Consider the following 18638-nt stretch of genomic DNA (forward strand, 5'->3'; position numbering starts at 1 on the left):
CACCACATAGTAGAAAAATACAGCATAAGCGAATCATTCATACTTGTCAGAATGTGCTGATTCTGTGGATTGTCTCCTGAGCCTGAAATGTGTTCTTAAAGAAATGAAAAGAAGTCTTCAATGCTGCACTCTGATTGACAGACAGCCATTATCTTTTTTTTCCAAGCAATAAAAAAAAATGCTTAGAGCTCACTAGCCACAAGTACTTATTAAACAACTAATGAAAAAGGGCAGGCCTAAAAGTGAAAGAATCTCACTTACAGGCAAGTGTTGCAAAGAGGTGTGTGATCTTCAGGGATACCTGCCACGCACAAAGGAGTGAACAGCATGTAGTGAAATTCTTCTAGGGATGAGAACCATCCAATTGGAAAACTGTTTATTTATTGAATTGCTTATGGCTGATACTGAACTGGGAAACTTTTACAGACCTCAATTTTTCATGAGTTTCTTTTTTTTCAAACCCATGAAAAAACTATTGATAAACTGTTAAGAAACAGTTTGGAGATTAAATAAACCACCATTCACATAAACCATCACTGACATTAACTGGCATCTTTAATTATAGTGCTAGAAAAGATAGTAGGGACTCAACTGGCACCAAAAGTGTAACAACCTTCACATTTTGCACACCTCAGGTTCACCCAGTCAGAAGCACAGGGGGGAGCCGTGTAGTGACATGTTGATCTGTTATGCAGATTAAAAAAGATTTCTCCATATTAGTCTGAAATGTTGTACCAAGACTAAATTCCTGTCAATATTTAATTAAAGGCAAGCCGTATATGACTGTTTCGTTAATGGGCCATGAAGCACCTCTTACAAGTGACTCTGGCTGCTGTGCATAAGCCTTACATTTCAAATGTTTGTAGCTACATAGAAAGCAGCTGTGTTGATGGAAATCTCTCGGCTATAAGCAGTGAAACTGTTTGAAAATATACTACCTTGTGCCTTCAATGAACAAAGAAACAGATCTTTACCTGTTTGCAGCAGCAAATAAACCATATCTCAGGATAGTAGTGTATAACCTAGGTAGAGAGTTGTGGGTATAACATTACAATGACAGAGGAAAAAATGCAGATGAGTAAAGAAAGTAATATTCCACATGTCAGCAAGCTTACCTAAGGAAGTCTCAGTCCTAGGAGTGGAGGCGGTTCAGGCTAAGTGATCTCCTCTGATCTCTCCCAAGCAAGAAGAGTTTTCCCCATTCATACTATGGGTAATCAACACACAATCACAAATTCAGTCTGTTTAAAATTGAAAACAGTCAATTCATTTAAAATGAATGAAGTCCACTTGGAACAAACTTCTCAGGCTAAAGTGAGAGAATGATGTAACAGAGAGAAAGGATCAGATTAACATGGTAGAGCTTAGTAATAAAGTGAGGAAGCCAGCTGCTGGGAAGCCAGCCTGTGAAAAAGGAAAGGATCAACACTTTTTCATCTGAAGAAAAAAAAAAAAAAAGTTATGTAACACACTGCAGCAGTTTTGATTTTTTCCTCTTCCTGGCCAGAAAATCCCTATGGGGAGAAAAAAAAAATCATAGTGAGCTTCATTCTGCTGTCCACAGGTAGGCAGACCAACAGGGCTCTGAAACTGATATCAGGTCATTAAAATAGGGCATAAATACTTGTGCATTTTAGTCTACCTTGGAGGCTGGGAATGTTTGAAGTCCAGTCACCTCCCTGAGGCTGTCCCATCTAAACCAGATTCACCCTAAAACTCTCTATAATCTTTGATACCTGTCTCTCAAGTCCTGCAATTATCATTTCCATGTTTAAGCTTGCAAGAAGTACTCAAAGAGCAATTTCATGACTGCTGTCTGCTGTGCCTGGTCAGAAAAGTCCCCCTGTTGCTATTGTCAGGGACTTTTGAACATCTTCATACCTTTTTTCACTTTGATTTTGTGTAAAGAGGTCAGAGCAAAGCTGCAGATTAGCATGGGAGTTCTAACAGAATGGTGTCTCCTTGAATTAGGTAGAGTGCATGTATTTGCATTAATGTTCAGTATAAAAGGCACGCATCTTGCTATGTGAATGTGTTTGCAAAATCAAATAACTTCCATCTGACTGACAAACTCTATCCCAAAGAAAGTGTTCTGAATAATCCATTACATAAAAGGAAACAAAAGCGAAGCATATAAAAAGCAATGTATTTAAAGCTTGTTCATTTAACAGACATTGGGACAAGAGCAGACATCTAATACTCTAGCTTTATATCCAGGCAAAGGCATTTGTGCTTTAATGGCAGTAAACAATTTCAGGATGCTTTTGAAATGTCATTGATCTTGGTTTGTAGTCCTCAGAACTGCAGCTGTCTTTTACTGCCTAGCTGGTGCTGGGAACTTGACTTAATTCATTTACATTTTCATTTCAGGTGCCCACCCTGTAAATTCACTGGGTAGAAGTTGTGTTCTATGCATGGGACAAGAAGTTATAGCCATTTGAAGGCTTGAAGCAGAGTAACCAAGTACTAACTATTTTCCTCCAATACTGGGGTCAAAAATTTGCGTAATAGTGGGACTTATCAGTTATTGAGTTTTAACTTAATGACAATGGATTTTACAATACAGTACTTCCCACTTATGGTAACCTTAGAAGTCCCTGGGGAGGAAATGCTTATTTTCCTGATGTTTGTGATGAGTTTTCAGTCAGGGAGTTTGGAAGAAAAGCAGAAATGAAATAATTACCAAAGTTAACTTAGGTAGACAATAATTTTATTCTCTCTTATTATTTGAAGACTTCTGCTCTCTTAATACAGCATGCAACAGCAGGGCTAGTGATCTTTAATGGATGGCCTGATCTGTACCCATTACAGCAAACAACAAAGCTCCCCTTCACTTTTGCAGTGCACAGGCACATGAAGTAATACTACTTTCTTTACATAACTTGCTAAAATTTCTAGCTATCATGTAGAAAATCCCTGGATTTTCAATTGTTTATCTATACTTCTTGCCTTCTGAAGTCTGAAAATATAAAAATTTCAGCCACTGGTGGGTGAGAGGTGGAAAGCCTAGTGTTTTATGCTAAAAACAAAAATTGTGCCCTTTTTTTGAGCAGTGTCACAGACAAATTGTGGCTTGAAGTCACAATTGTGGCCTCATAAAAGTGAACATTTTTATTTCTACTGAAGACCAATTTTTACCTTGAGAATTAGTAGTTTGTGAGAATTGCTTGCTAATGTTGCACAACAGATCAATAGAGCATCTTCTGCAGCACATTTTGAAAGCATACGGCTGGCTATGACTTCCAAAAAGATGATGATGGTTTTTAGTACCCAAATCCAAGTGCTGTCTTCCCAAATGGAATATCCAACTCCTTCAGCTTTTTTTGAAGGTACTCTTCCCATGCTAGACTTACCTCTGTTCTGTGCTGCTCCTCTGCTCATTACAGCTGACATAGCCCAAGAATAAGAATTGGATTTTTCAAAGCCATATGCTCATTTCCTGAAAACTCAGTGAAATGGGAGGACTTGGGGATTGTGTGTGTGAACCAAAACAATGTTGTTCTCCTCCCCATGTCCAAAAAAACCCCCAAACAGCCCAGCACCTCAGGCCATATGCAGCATATGAGTTGGCATAAAATCTTGCTTGGCAAGATTTCTATGGATGCTACCTAAAATAAAACTGAAAAAATAAGCACAGCCTCAGCAGGCAAAGTCTTACACACAGCCTGGTTGCACAATCTGCTGTGGAGGAATATATACCCCAAAGAAATTCTTATACATGTATTCACTTTCAGCATTTTTCAGTTCATCTTCCTCTCTGAAATAGAAATTAACCCTGTGTAATCTTGTTCTCTACAGAGAAATTAATCTAGATTTGCTTTTACTCCCTGCCTCCCCAGCAAATTTGCCACACAAAACCTGCAGAAAGACAGCAAAGGAAGCCTTGCTTTGTGGAAAACATTGCTCTCCTGATGTCTAGCCAAAGGTTTGTTAAACTGAAGCACTGACAACTTATTTTGCTTGTCAGCAGGGCTCTGAAGTCACTGACGGAGAAGCTGTGTTTACCTCTTTTTGTTCTGCTGGACAGAGCACTGCTCTGTGGTGTAGTTCACACAGCTTTTGGTGTAGTGTACATCTCCCTCTTCCTGCATCTTGCAGGACAGCCTGGCTGCAATGTGTGGCAGAGACCTAAATTTCTCCTCTGCTGTCATCACAGCTGGGGTATCAGACTTGCTCTTCCAGGAATCCCAGTTTGTCTTTATATTTTTCGTCTATCTTTGGTACTAAACAGGCAGACTGGCCAGCATCTCCACAGTGGTCCCTGAGGAGCTGAAAGGTGCCAACAATTTCCTCGTGTGTCTTGGGCCTAGAGGAGCAGAGAAAAGCACTGCTTAGCTCCTGGCTCCCAGCATAGCAAAGAACATGCACAACGAAATCAGAAGACATACTTGTATAGTGCACATGCGAAAATTCAGTTAACGAAAACACTGTAAGAAGCACAGTTTTGCCTTTTTTATACAAGGAAAGAAAATAAAGTTTTTGTAAACAAATTTACCTTTTCCTTCTCATAAATCTAAACTTGATCTAATTTGCATGGGTTTTAGTCTAGAGAGAAGACCTACCCTTTAGAAAATGTGGCTGTTATTGTTTACTTTGGGTGAACACCAGGTATCCACTGGGCCTACACCCAAGTCCCTCCAGAGGAAGGGGTGGGGGGGGGTGGAAAGGAAAAAACCTACTAGAATTGGAACTGCTAAGAATTTATATTACACGAAGATAGGAAAGACTATAAGCAATATGTATACAAAGAAGAGCTAAAAATAAAGATACTTTCCAAACAACTGACACTTTCTTTCTGAAATTGCCTTGCTCCGCAAACGTAAGAGAAAAAAAAGTTGATTTCTTTCCCTTCTGTGTCTTTTAAGGAGTACGTTCTACACCCCATCAGAACTGTTAGTAAAATTACAGGTATCCCCACAAGAACTGGGCAAATTGCCATGTTTTTGTTATATGTTCCCGACTTAGCAAAAACAAACAGATAAGTGAGGCAGTTGTTTTATAAACAATTTTTCTTGGCAGTATTCCCAGCTGTTTAAATAGCTGGGCTGACATAACATGGTATGGAATATCTTATTGGCAAAATACATATCAAAGGACTTATCCTATTTCCGTTTTTCCCTCTCAGGGAGTATAACAAACCCATTACAGTGGCTCATTTGGCCAGGGTAAATAAGGTACAAGATGATTTGCATTCTCCAAGTGCTGAAATGCTTTGGCCTCCATTTTACTTAACTAGAATATTCTCTCATGTTTGGAAAACCAAATGCTATATTTTACTCTTGTTTGTGCTTTCAAATTTAATATGCTCATGCTATTTGAACTGAAAACACTGCGTTATTCCTGAATTTCCATATTAAAAATCTGCACATATAATAGAATTTTCTACATACATAAATATTATGAATACATGCATTAGAGACACATATATATATATAAAATTTTTAAGATTAATTATTAAGATCCTTTCTTTAGTCATACAGAGCATTCTTTCTCTAGTCAGTGCTTTTGTGGAAAAAAAAGTTTTAAATAATACAAGTGAATAAATATGTCCCAATTTCAGACTAACATAAGACTTGAAAATTATTTTATTCAAAACTAGCTACGTTGTAGCTGTATTTATGTATGTAGATTGACATCTGTGTAATCTGTTTTAGAAAACATTAATTGTGATTGTACCTATATTCCATCAATTACTATCAGAACACTGAGAGAGATGACATTTTAGGTGGTGAAAATAAGCACACTACAGTTACATTTGTCCCCTGGTACAGCATATGGAAGCAAATCTCTTTTAAGACTTCCCAGTCATATTTCACCCAAATCCAAAACTTTGTTTAAATTTCCGGGAGACAATGGACCTCACCCAGTTCTACAGCTTGTGCTCTCAGACTTTACTAGAAATTAGGAATAAAGGATTTCTCTCTTGGAAGATGCAAGCTCAGAGTACACATATATTTCCCAACTCTGTTCAGCAGTGTTCAATATATGAATCATAGAATCATTACCGTTGGAAAAGACCTCTAATATCATTGAGTCCAAGTGTTACAGCACCACTGTGTTCACCACTAAACCGTGTCCCCAAGTGCCACATCCACAAGACTTGATCCCTTTCGGGGATGGTGATTCCATCACTTCCCAGGGTAGCCTGTTCCAGAGCCTAACCACTCTTTCGGTGGACAAATTTTCCTAATATCTAATCTAAACCGCCCCTGGTGCATCTTGAGGCTATGTCCTATACCGTGAACATAGTGTTCCTTTAACTGTCCCTGACTTATATTTCCCCTTCCCTTCCACAGATTCTTACAGTTGCTCTTATGGTTCCCAGGCAATAAAGAAATTACAGCTCTGCATACAAGGAAGGAAGTTTCTCCTCATGGGACTTCCTACCCAGGAAACACAGCTAGCTGATATTTCTATCATTTCTATCATCAGACATCCCACATATAGCATGCCTCACTGCAAAGGTGTGTACCATAGGTCTTAGGGCTTAGGAAGGCTTAAGCTGAGACTTAAAAATGCTGATAGTTAGCTAGTCCTGCCTGGTGACCTCAGGGAGTAATTTTGCAAGCATTCAAAAGATGAAAAGGACATTTATAGATGTTTGGTCTGTAACTGTCTCTGGGGCCATCTGGCGAAGAACACAGAGCTATCAGTTATATTTTTCTTATTTCTTCATTTTGTGATGGCAGTCATATGAACAAATGGTTGATTCTGCAATTGTGTGTAATAGAAAAAGATACTGATATTAACTGAGGCCACTGGTCTGTTAGTTCACCTGGAGGAAACTGATGAAAGCTCATCATATGTCATTACCTATGGCAGTAGTTAATAGTCATTAAATAGTTTCTAATGGCTATTGACAGAAGGAATACAAAGAGAAGACAAATTCAAACATAATAAGCTATTAATTTTCAAGGGCTATGGTATTATCAATACCTTTAAGTGAATGACAAAAAATAGCTCTATTATTTAGAGGCTGAGGAGCTTTATATATACACAGTCAAAGGGTAACTCAACACTAGAGACCAAAACAAAGGTGGTGAGTTGCTGCAGGATGCACTGGCATAAGGCTAGCAGGGTTCTGTAATTCTGATCTTTATGCATAAGCCTCAGCTCTTGGGCTATGCAGCTTGGATGCTCTGAGCTGCATGAGCTCTTTTTCTATCATCCCAGGGCTGTATGTCGTTCTTCACCAGCCCCCACCTTGTTCTGTTCCCTCTCTTGTCATTCTTCCTGAGCTGGAAGTGGGCTGTACTATACTGCTATAACACAGAGCAACCTCTTCACTTGGGCCTAGCCTGCAAGGAATGAGGGAAGGAAAGAGATTGATCCTGATAATGCTGCAAATCAGGGAAGCAAGCCAAGGTTTAAAGCAACAGCTGTCATGGCTGACCTGCCAGCCCAGGGCAACCATCTGTGACTGACCAGCTGCCACATACCCTGAGAATATGAACACAGAAACATGCTTCCCTACTTTTGCTATACTGTCACTTTCTCTTTTGTGTTTGTTTTGTCAAGTACGAGAAAATTACTTCTGTTCTCACAGAACTCAAAAAGTCAACGATGCAACTTTCTTTTCAGCTTTATTTTACAGCCTAGAAGACTGTCTGTCAGATCCTTTGGGCCAAAGGGGCTTGTGTAGGCTTCAGTGGTTGGTCTTGCATTACTCCTCAGCCCAGTTTCAGAATTCACTCTGACTTGATTTTGATTTTGCTTTTCTTGTGATGTACTTTAAATATTTCCAAAAGGGGACATGTGCTTTCTAGCATCTTCTGATGGAAAAAGTAAATTGAAAAATTTATACTCAAAGGCTGAGTCTTGTTGATTAATATTTTAGAAAAGCAGGATTTCACAATTTTAGCTCTCTACATCTTGTTTTTTGTCTTTGAAATTAATTCCTAATTAGTTTCTGGAGTGTCAAAGAATAATCTGTTATGGAAAATGCAGCCTCAACTTGCAGAAACACAGGGACTAGTTATATGAAAAATAAACCACACCACTTACCATAAACAACTTCAGCAGCAATTAACTCCTTCCCTTAATTAGCAGCAATTAACTCCCTTTGCAGTTTGACTTTCAGTAGGTAAATGTCTTCTTGCCGTTTCATTTCTCTTTTGCCTTGTCTGATGATGTCTTACCTGTCTCCATCAACAGGTAATTGCTGCACAGCTACTCTGTGCAGGAAAGGAGAGTTTCCTGCAAAGTTTTTTGCATTAGTATAAAGGAGATGCAAAACCATAGTATGACGCGTGTGCGGGTAGGAAAGGTATGAAACCTTTGATTTCTTACCTCTAAGCAACTTAGCAGTGTGTTCTGCTGGCCTCTTGTGTTCTCCAGGACAACAGTAGTCTGTTCTCCAGACTTCAGGTGCCTTCTGGGAAAACAGTCTCCAGGCCCTTGGAAATAAGATTAGTCCAGCGCTCATACTTTTTTTCCTCTTTAGCAGTAGAGAAGACTGTCCCTGAATGTTGGGGCAAAGAGATGATGGTATTGCATGTTATTGCACAGAGGCATTGGCCTCACATAATTTCTCCCTTAGTGATACAAGACCAAGTCTGGCGTGCAGGAGGAACTGCTGGCCGTATCTTTCCTGCCAGAAATGGAATCCCTGTTTTGCACTTCATGTATATACCCAACTGTCACAGGAGGAATTCTCAGTAGAAACCTTAGGCAAATGAAGGTTTTCATTATTTTTTTTCAAGCTCAGAATTTCTCTTTCCAGTATCAGAGAACACAGTGATTTCCTTCTCTTTGGAGAGTCAGTTTATCTGGAGTTTTAGGTGAATAGTTTAAAGCAGCTGTGTGGTTGCTCTTCCCTTTTTGGCTAACATCAAGCAGCAACAAGTCCTGCATAGAAGGGTTTGCTGAAGCTCAATAGCACATGACTTTATTTCACGGCTTTTCTTTTTCTTTCCCTCTTTTTTTTTCCCCGATAAGCAGAGATAGTATAAAAAATGTGTGAAGAACTGATATCAGTGTAAGCTGTGGGGATTAATATATCTACACTACTGAAAGTATTAATGAAAACTTTTTTTAAATTTTTTGCTAACAGGTGTGTAGTTAGTGCTTGTGTGCTCCTCTGCAGAAAACATGCTATGCTATCAAAAGAAAATCGAAGGGGTTTGCCAGTTGCCTTGCTCCTCTCCAAATGGTGCCAGCCTCTCTCCTGCTGCTGATCTCAGGGGACCATACCCACAAGGCAGTGCTGTATCACACAGGTAGGGTGGCAGCTGAACAAAGACAGATGCTGGCAGACACAAGCATCATCCCCCACTCTCAGAGGTGCTGCCCTATACAGTCTCATCCTCATTTTTCCTCCATTAAGCTCCTTCTCAATCAAAAGGCAGTAGGTGTTTAAGGAGTTAAAGGCCTGCAGTATTATCATGGCTGGGTTTTGTGAATGAAGATTTGGGAAAGGCTCTACCCGCGTTTGTCACAAGCACTCTGGTGGCTAAAAAGGCCAATACGAGACAGGCATGTCCGATTGCAAAAGGCACAGCAGAAAGACTCCTTAGGTGGTAAATTCTGCAAGGCACAATTCTTTCTGTGTTGCCTTTTCTCCTCAAGAGTGATCCTGTGTGCTTTCTCAAAGGCATCAGCAGCGTTATAGATGGTGTGTCTCTAGACCTTCCGGTTGGAGGCCAGAGTAGACCAGTTACGTTGATCAATATGGCCAAGGCTGAGATGTTGTTTCAGGGAGTCCTTGTATCTCCTCTTTGGGGCTTCTCTCTTGCAGCAGCTGGTGGCAAGTTCACCATAAAGCAAGATCTTATGGAGGTGGTGATCTTTCATCCTTGAGATGTGTCCTGCCCAACGCAGCTGTGTTCTCAGCAACATGGCCTCAATACTTGTGACTGCTGCTTGTTCTAGAACAGACGTGTTAGTCACATAATCTGACCAGTGGATGTTTAGGATTGTATGGAGACAGCGTTGATGGAAGCGTTAGGCCTGCAGTATTATTAATGTGGAAAAGCCCATGACACATTCAAAGGAATTCCTCTTGCCTATGTAAATGTTTTATGACTAGCAGAGAGCAGAGACTGGGTTCCCTAGAAATGTAGCCTTCTTGTAGTACCGTTGTTTCAACCTTTATGCTTGGCAATCATTATTAAATAGAAGTAGAGATCCAGACACTCAGGATCCATTTCTGAAACTTTTATTTGGTTCTAGTATCATTGCAGACTTTCCTTTTTCCAGTATTTTTATACTACGTGTGGCAAACTGATAAAATAGCTATAAAATGACAACATTTAAGTATGTGCTATACTACGTTTGCCAGATAGGAGACCAAAGCCATCTAATCTGGTTTTATGGTCAAGAGCTCTTTTGAACTAAAGTTGCCCAAGTAGGGCATCTCTCATACTGACATCTACAACAACTGTACTGAGAGGACCTCACCTGGAGTTAAGACACCTCGATTTTGGGATTGATTAATAAGACATCTGAGAGGGTGAGAGCTCACATTCAACTCCCTGTTTTTAAAATATAAATTGCCTTTTCCTTTTGTTCCACACCTTGAATTAAAACAAATTCTTTAACAAAAAACATTGCCTATAAGCTGGAATTGTTTTTCTTAATTAAATGAAAACAGTGAAATAAATAGCCTACAGCTCTATCTTCCTTAAAACCTGTGTGTAAGCATTTGCATCCTTTATTGTACATGTTTTTAACATTTATGACAATATTTTGGCCCTGTATCCGTGCTGGTTACACCTATGTAGAGGGACCATAACCAGTTTGTTTTCTCTGGTAGTTTTGATAGAAACTTAAGAATTTTAAAGTTCTGTGAAAACTGAGGGTAGGAGACACTGTATTATATTTAGGGTAACTGCATTGTAAGCGTTTTTTGAAAATCTGAGAATTCAGCATATCATCAAGGTAGAACACATAAGGAAAAAATACAGCCATAATCATCTAGATAATAAAATCAATGTGTTCTGACAAGAGGAATACCTCATGGCACTATATTTGTTAGAAATACCGGCTAAAGCCATTTGCATACCTTCTGAATACAAGCGATCCAATTGTTGTAAAGTGGTAATAGAAATATGCCTGGAAGGACACTTAGCATTCTTTACAGGATTTAATCAAGATACAAGCATTTAACGGAGAAGGTTTCTTCATAAATAGTGCAATAATTTGCACATGCAAATATTGATATTTTCTCAAATATCATGTTCTACGTATATTATCTTCAAGGCCTTCCGAAGCTACTGTTATTCCAAAACATACCATTTTTCTTTGTGGGAATGCATGAATAGGATCTTCTTCTTCTTGCCTGAGAGTCATGATCATAGCATTGGTAATTTCAGGGAACTGTGAATACACTTCATGCACTAAAATTGGATATGTGTTTATGTAAGTGTTTGGCACGTACAAATAAGCAAGACATACTGTTTTATCACAGGCTTCACTGGAAATTGCTAACTATCCAAGGACACTGTCAAACTGAACTTATATTCATTTCTGTAATTTTCCTTTGATAGAAATTTAGGCCTGTACTGTTCTGCCAACAATTTCTAAAAGCATATAACTTGTAGAAGTAGCTGATAGCTGTAGAAGAACACAAGAACCCTAGGGAAGAAATGGATATGTATTAAAATGAGATGAACATGTTCCTGCACATATACTATTTATTAGACACCTGTATAGCAAACAATTTAATTGATCTGTTCAGAAAAATATTTATAGAGTGTGAGAGTGAGCTGGGACACTCAGCTCTCAGGCTCAGGTGCAAGGCTTCATTTAAATTTTATTTAATACAGAGGCATTCTTTTGTAGCTTCATAAATAATCTCTATTAAACATATGCTTTCCCTCTTTTGTTAATTATTGCAATTTTGAGGCTGTCTTCTGTGCCTGAAGTTTTTGCTCTAGAATTCATGGCTCCTATATTCCCTTGTGCTGGGATTATGCTGTTTCACTGTGCAGCCATGATGAGCAGAACTATTAATAGCTCTCTCCCTTGTGCTGCGCTTGCCGGGCAGCTTGTGAACAGCCAGAAGAAGTGCAGCAACTCAGCACTACACATCCTTCTGCTACAGCCTTTTACCATTTCTCTGTTACTCAACATAATTACACAGTGCATTTACTGTGCTCTTCCACATACCTGGTGGAGCCTCAAAAGAAGAGGCACACCACTCTGAAGAACACCTGTGGAAATTCAAAGCCCCACTCCCACATTTAGTTGCTACACCTACCTGTAGCAAAATGCTTATTTTACAAAAGAATTATTTTCTTTTTCTTGTCTGCAACTGGGGCTGTTTCCAGGTATAGTCAGAACTGGCAATAAGCTCTCAAGAGCAGCTAAACACCCAGGACATTGTTCTTCCTGCAACTCAGACACCCTGCAAAGCCAGAGCCACTCCTGCTTTACTCAGGTAAGGGACAGAAGCAGAGATGGGGAATAAAATGGCAGCCTTCCTCTAGTGCTTCCCAGCAGCAATCACTACCTGTCTCAGACCCTCACCTTGACAGGAGACACAGAAGGCTCATCTGCTCTGGTGTTCCCTGGAACCTTACTGTCCAGAGCAGTCTTGGCCTGCTGCTGTAGGAGCCCTCGGCTTTGGTCATCCTGCCCAGCCCATCCTCTTTCTCCTAATGTGATGGTTGAATCTGCCCTGTAACTAGAATCCTTTGTTACCTACCTGCTTAAAAACACCTGAGCTGTATCTGCTGCTGACCTGGCTCTTTCTGGGTCTTCCCTTTTTGTTGTACCAGCTCTGGCTTTGCAGGCCAATGTACACCCGTTTGTCTCAAGCCAAAACATCATGTCCCACACACATTGAGAGCTAAAATATGTATTTTCAGTCTTCCCTCGAGTGAACCTCAGCATGCAGCCTGCTGGTGCTTAGTGCCAGAAAAGAGAGTTTACAAATCACTTTTTGATGTATTCAAAGTCCTACACCATCCACCAAGACACAGGCAGAAATTGTTAATGCCAGGTCTCAATGCAGGCAGTAAATGATTCTGTGTTTTTGATTTACAAGTGTGAGAAATGAGACACCAGTGAATCAGACACCTTTTATAACTTATTTTGAATTAATATCCTTCTCTTCTTCCCCTCCTACTCATGTTAGGTTCTTACTACTGTTCATTTACAATGTTCAGCATATAATAAATGTGAGTAGCTTCAGAAAAAGAGCTGATGCTGCTCACTGTTCTCCACTTTGGGGAGAGAAAGCGATTTTGTGTGCAGGACTGTGTGGGAAAATTCAGGGATGGTTTCAAGACTGTTAATAATTTCTTTCCTATTCTTATTCAAAGCTTTTCTATTCACTAGGGAAATATTCAATTAGGAAACTCCTATGGAGCAGAGGGGGAACCCAGCAGGCGAGGAGTCAAAATTTCTGCAATCAGCACTGATAAAGGACTGTTATTTTGACAAATGGGATAAAAATAAAAAGCATAAAAGGCTGCAGCAGGAGGCCTGAAACAGACGCTGAGCACTCTCCTTACTCAGTGAGGATGTGTTTGCCATGGTAAGTCATGCATGTTGGTCTGAGGTGATATCCTCTTATTTGTTACTGGTTTTTTCTTATTAGCAGTTACTGTAGTTTGAAATATGTTAATGTTCTGTGAGTGAAATGCTTTCAAGACTTTGAGTGCAGCATTTTGATTCATTTCACAGGCCTTCTGTGTTGGAAGAGTGACAAATGGCTCTGTTTCTGTTTCAATGTCTGCTCAGGTCTAAAAGAAAGTACAAACCAGATAGAGAAGGTGTAGGCTCAGTTCAGCACATGTTGACAGATGTTTCATTGGCCTGATCTTTCTTTGTCTGATGCATCAGGGGTCTACAGGACATCATATCTGACATTTGACTCTCTACTGTGTTTCAGAGCATGTAGGATGGCAAACAGTCTGCCCAAAGCTGTTTCCTGTGGCTCATTGAAGCATGGTGACTGGGGAAGCACACTTCTGGAATGTTATAAAGCCACACTCAGCAAGATCACTTTGCAGCATTGACCCTGCAACATGTAAACCTAGCAACATCTGCCACAGAAGAGGAATTGTACATGCCCTCAGAGTTTTTATAAACCAACTCAAACTAACCCTGTATACATACAGAGAGCAATGGAGAAAAGCCAGGAGGGTGGATGTAGTGAGCTACATCTGAGACATTTGCAGCTATTAGCATGCTGAAGTAAATTGGATTAATTTCTCAGCCATAAGTTCTCAAAAGTTGAGTCCAGATAATTAAATAAAATGAAGTCCCATCTTTACCCAGTTTTTTTAGGAAGGCCATATACTTCTAATGCTTAGGACATCAGAGTATTCTATAGCTGCATTTCTTGCTTCACTTGTGCTGTGCTGTGATGTCTGATAAACCTATTCAGCTCTCATTGTTGAGGTTTGTTATCTGCAAAGCAGGATTAAAATACTTGCTACCATCCCCTGAAGCACATGATGGATGTGTGCACCTCAGGATGGAGACAATGATGAATTGTCTTTGTGAGCCAATTTAGAACTGAAACAGCTTCATGTGGACTTACTATGCTCAGTAACATCAGAGTAGTATCAATACAAGCAAAGACTGTCCTAATCTGCAGAATCAAATTGTTTGGAAAACACTAGATTTTTCCAGTCAATGTGAATGCCTTTTAAAACTTCCCACATACATTTTAATCCTAAAGAAGTTAGTGACATGTTGATACTAGTCTACTTAGCAGACTGTGATACAATATTCATTACAAAGTGATCAAAACCAATCATACAGATATAATCTACTGAGGAGACAAAAGCCCTGAAAAACAGTCAGAGATTAGCAGCTCTGCTATATATGGAGTATGATGATGACAAAAGCCAGCTAATTATTGCAGTTATGCCTCAATAATTTATAAAGTCAACCATTTCCCTAACAGACCTATAGATCTCTTTTGACTCCTCAAGGGAAGAACAGATGTATCAGAAATAAGTGTCTAGATTCTCCACAAAAGGATTCAAACACATGTTTAATGCAGACCTCCAGTCCTTTGAGAGAGTAACTGAAAATTTAGATGGCTGTTTCAATGAGCATCCTGAATTTTAGGGTATGTTTCTGGGCTCCAAAAGGCTGACTATGAAAACAGAATCTTTTGGGTCTCAAAATAGTTTTCCCTAATCCACTAAGGCATAGACAAAAATGATAATAATACCATATCATACAAATGTGGCCTGAAATTTTCAGATCTGTTTAGTGTTTAAATATCCAGATATTTAAGTCTGACCTTTCAGAAGGTCCTTTTTTCCTGAAAATGTCTATCCTTATTCTATTCTTCACATCAAATTATAACTAGGTTTTTTGTTGGTTTTTAACTAAAGGAAATCACAAACTGTTTCAAAGGGTAATGCAAAGATAAGCCAGTCTATAACATCTCTAGGTTTAATATGATTACACAATTTCACTTCATACTAATCAGTCATCTTTGCTATCTTGGAAAGCAGGCAAGAATGTTCACTGAGCAGTTACCTGCCTCAGCTTTTAGGAGAATATTGAAACAATTAAAAGCATATAGCAATGTAATATATGTGAAGACATTCAGGTGAATGCAGTTTGGGACCTTAAAGTGTTATAAAACCCCAAGAGGCAAAGGCATTAGATTTCAACAGTGTTTATCAGCAGGTTGCTTCCAGGCTCCACCTGGTGCCAGATTAGACATTTTTGTCTCATGCCACTTGTGTGCAGTGGGCTGATAACTGTACCTGCATATGATACTCCAAAGAGACATCAACGATGCAAAGAATGAGCATTTACATAATTTTCTATGTGCAGTTAAGGCCCTTTGCAATGGTGTATGGTTTGTCATGGTACTTGCCCCCTCCTTCCCATCACTGCACTTCATCATGATAAGGTGTCTCTGGCCAGTTTACACTTTTCTTTACCCTAGAGGCATCGTAGGTTTAGATTGGAAAAGATGTTCAAGATCACTGAGTCCAGGTGTTAATCCAGCACTCCCAAGTCCACCACTAAACCATATGCCCCAGTGCTACACCTATTTGTCTGACTCCACTTCCCTGGGCAGCCCGTTCCAATTCTTGACAACCCTTTCAGTGAAGAAATTTTTCCTAATATCAAATCTAAACCTCATCATTACAGCCTGTTCACTGCTGGAAAGGAATTTATTAGCTTTGGATGAAGACACTTTCTTCAAAGTCAAAGTCATGATGTTTTCACCGAGTTCATTAACTAAATTCCACCAATTTGAACCCAAGAAATTGTGGAACACTATTTATACACCCGTTTAACATTGCCCTTTTCCAGTTGGAAGTTCCCTTAGGAAATGGTGTTGTGGTTTAGGAATGGTACTCCCCAATTTAATGTTCCCACTGAAATTCCAAACCATGCTGCCTCTTCCTCGTTCTCCCCCTCCCTTTCTCTCCCACCTGCAATGGGATGGAGAGAGAATTGGAGGCACGAAAGGTGAAGATCTCAGGTCAAGATAAGTGAAATAAGAACAATTTACTGGAAACAGCAATGAGACAAGAAAATGAACAGTAACAGCAACAATACTAATGACAGAGTGTACAAGAAAAGAAATGTTACTGTTCACCATGTAAACCCTCAAAAATAGACAATACCTGACTGCAGCGGCTCTACCTCAACTGGAAGGAACCCCTTCTCCCCAGAAGGGAATCTCTTTCCCCAGCCCCCAGCAATGACATAAGGTGGTATAGAATAACCTCTGGGTCCTAGGTATGCCCCCTCCTGGCTATTGCAAAGATTAACCCTGTCCTGGCCAGAGCCAGGGCAGATGGACATCTTTCTATACTCTCATGGAAGCCTTCTCTTCCTTTCCCACAGCAGGGAGTACGAAATAAACTTCCTCTTTCAGTTGTTACATCTAAGGTGTTACAAGAAAAAATACCTTTTTATCCTCTATGCTAAGAATACTGTATTTACATGAGAAAAAAATAAGAATTTTAATTGTAAGTCTATTTTCCTACAACATCTAAGAGTATGTACATTATTTGTTGGTCAAAGAATTCAAGTGACAAAAAAATTGTCAAGATGGCTATGAGGAAGAGTATAAACTACTGAGATATGTGTGATGGGTGAAAGAATTTATGCTAACAAACAAAGTATACAGAGCCAGACAGCTTGAAAATTCAAAATTGTTAGCAAATGCAGCAATACATCCTGTTAGTAAAAGAACTCACTAAGAAAAGGACTTCAGGTTAGGGAAAGCACCCTGAGGTGAAATGAACAACCGCAAATTTCCCTTTTTTCAGCTCTGCTACAGCTCCCCTTTGATAATTTATTCCCACCCAGTCTCTAGCACATTGTGTCCAGTCATCCATACAAACAAACATAGACCAAACAAAAACCTATAATAAATTAATCATGTCATTTCTCCTGTCTCCAAGGAAGAAGAAAGGGGAGTAGCTGTTACCTCTATTTCAAAACACTTGGGTGACAGCCACATAAGTATTTTAAGGTAAATAAGTGAAGTGCAGCTTCATTAAAGGAACGAAATTCTATTGAAGTGCATGGGTGTGGTCCAGAATTTTGACTGCACATTGCCAGAGTTTTATTCAAAGTTTGCTATAAGGAGCTTTTGCTGCAGCTAGCACAGGTATGCTTACACATTACTTCTTTTCTATCACAGTTATCTGTCTCCTTTCTACCAAACACCATTAATAGCATTGATGTTCCACCGGTAAAAGAGGGTAAGTTGCTGGTCCCGAAGGATGCCATGCCATCCCATACTCTGAAAACCAGCCTAGAGAAACAGAAAATGCAATTAGCACAAGCACAAAATAAAATAACTTACGTTTTTTATCATTATCACACTGAAAAAACCCCAAAACCAAAACAGCAAAAACCAAATGAACACCAGTGAGAAAGGCAATTATAAAAGACCCCAAACAATATTTGTCGCAAATATTCAACTGAACAAATTTTTCAACGCAGCACTAATGAGAGGATCATTGTGGTCAGGGTTGTACCTTCACCTGGTTCTCAGGCATGCAAAAGCTGATTGACAACTGCAGCCTACTTAGCCCCTGCAGAGGAAGCAGGAACACCTCATTATCAGAGATGGGAGATTTGCAAGAGGGAATCTTGGAGGGGATACACGTAATTAGACAAGACTCTTCTCTCTCTCCATCATCAGAAAGTGAGAATGGACTCAAGAATTTCTACCACAGGCAGTGTGTTCTGAATGAAAAGTGCCTAATGTGTATTTTATTGTGGTATTTTTTTCAGGAAATGAATGTGAAAGCCATTGTTGGCAGCCAGTCCTGCCTGTGCAGCCATTGCATAATCAAGGCCAGAAGCCCTAGGGATCTGACAGTCAGTGACTTTCACAAAATCCCACTGTTTCACTGCAATTTACGGAGGATTTTTGTTACTTTTGCTCTGATTACTTTCCTAAGGAAAATCCCCTATAATTTTTCCATTGTTCATTATCTTACTGTTTATTTTTTTCTAAACTTGGTTTAGAAAGTAGACATTCATTTTAAATAATTCAATTACTCCTATTGCTGTGCAGTTTGCCTTAAACTCCCTGTTTTTATGCCCAGAGCTATGCTCAGGGCAAGAGAAAACTTCTAATTATTTGGACAGTTTTGCTCTTTAATTATAGAAGATCTTTGGCTAGAATGACATTTTCAAGTAACGAGGAGAGGCTTGTTAAAGAAAGATAACAAAAACCCCCACAG

The sequence above is a fragment of the Chiroxiphia lanceolata genome, chromosome 1 (genome assembly GCF_009829145.1).
Source record: "Chiroxiphia lanceolata isolate bChiLan1 chromosome 1, bChiLan1.pri, whole genome shotgun sequence".
Classification (NCBI taxonomy): domain Eukaryota; kingdom Metazoa; phylum Chordata; class Aves; order Passeriformes; family Pipridae; genus Chiroxiphia; species Chiroxiphia lanceolata.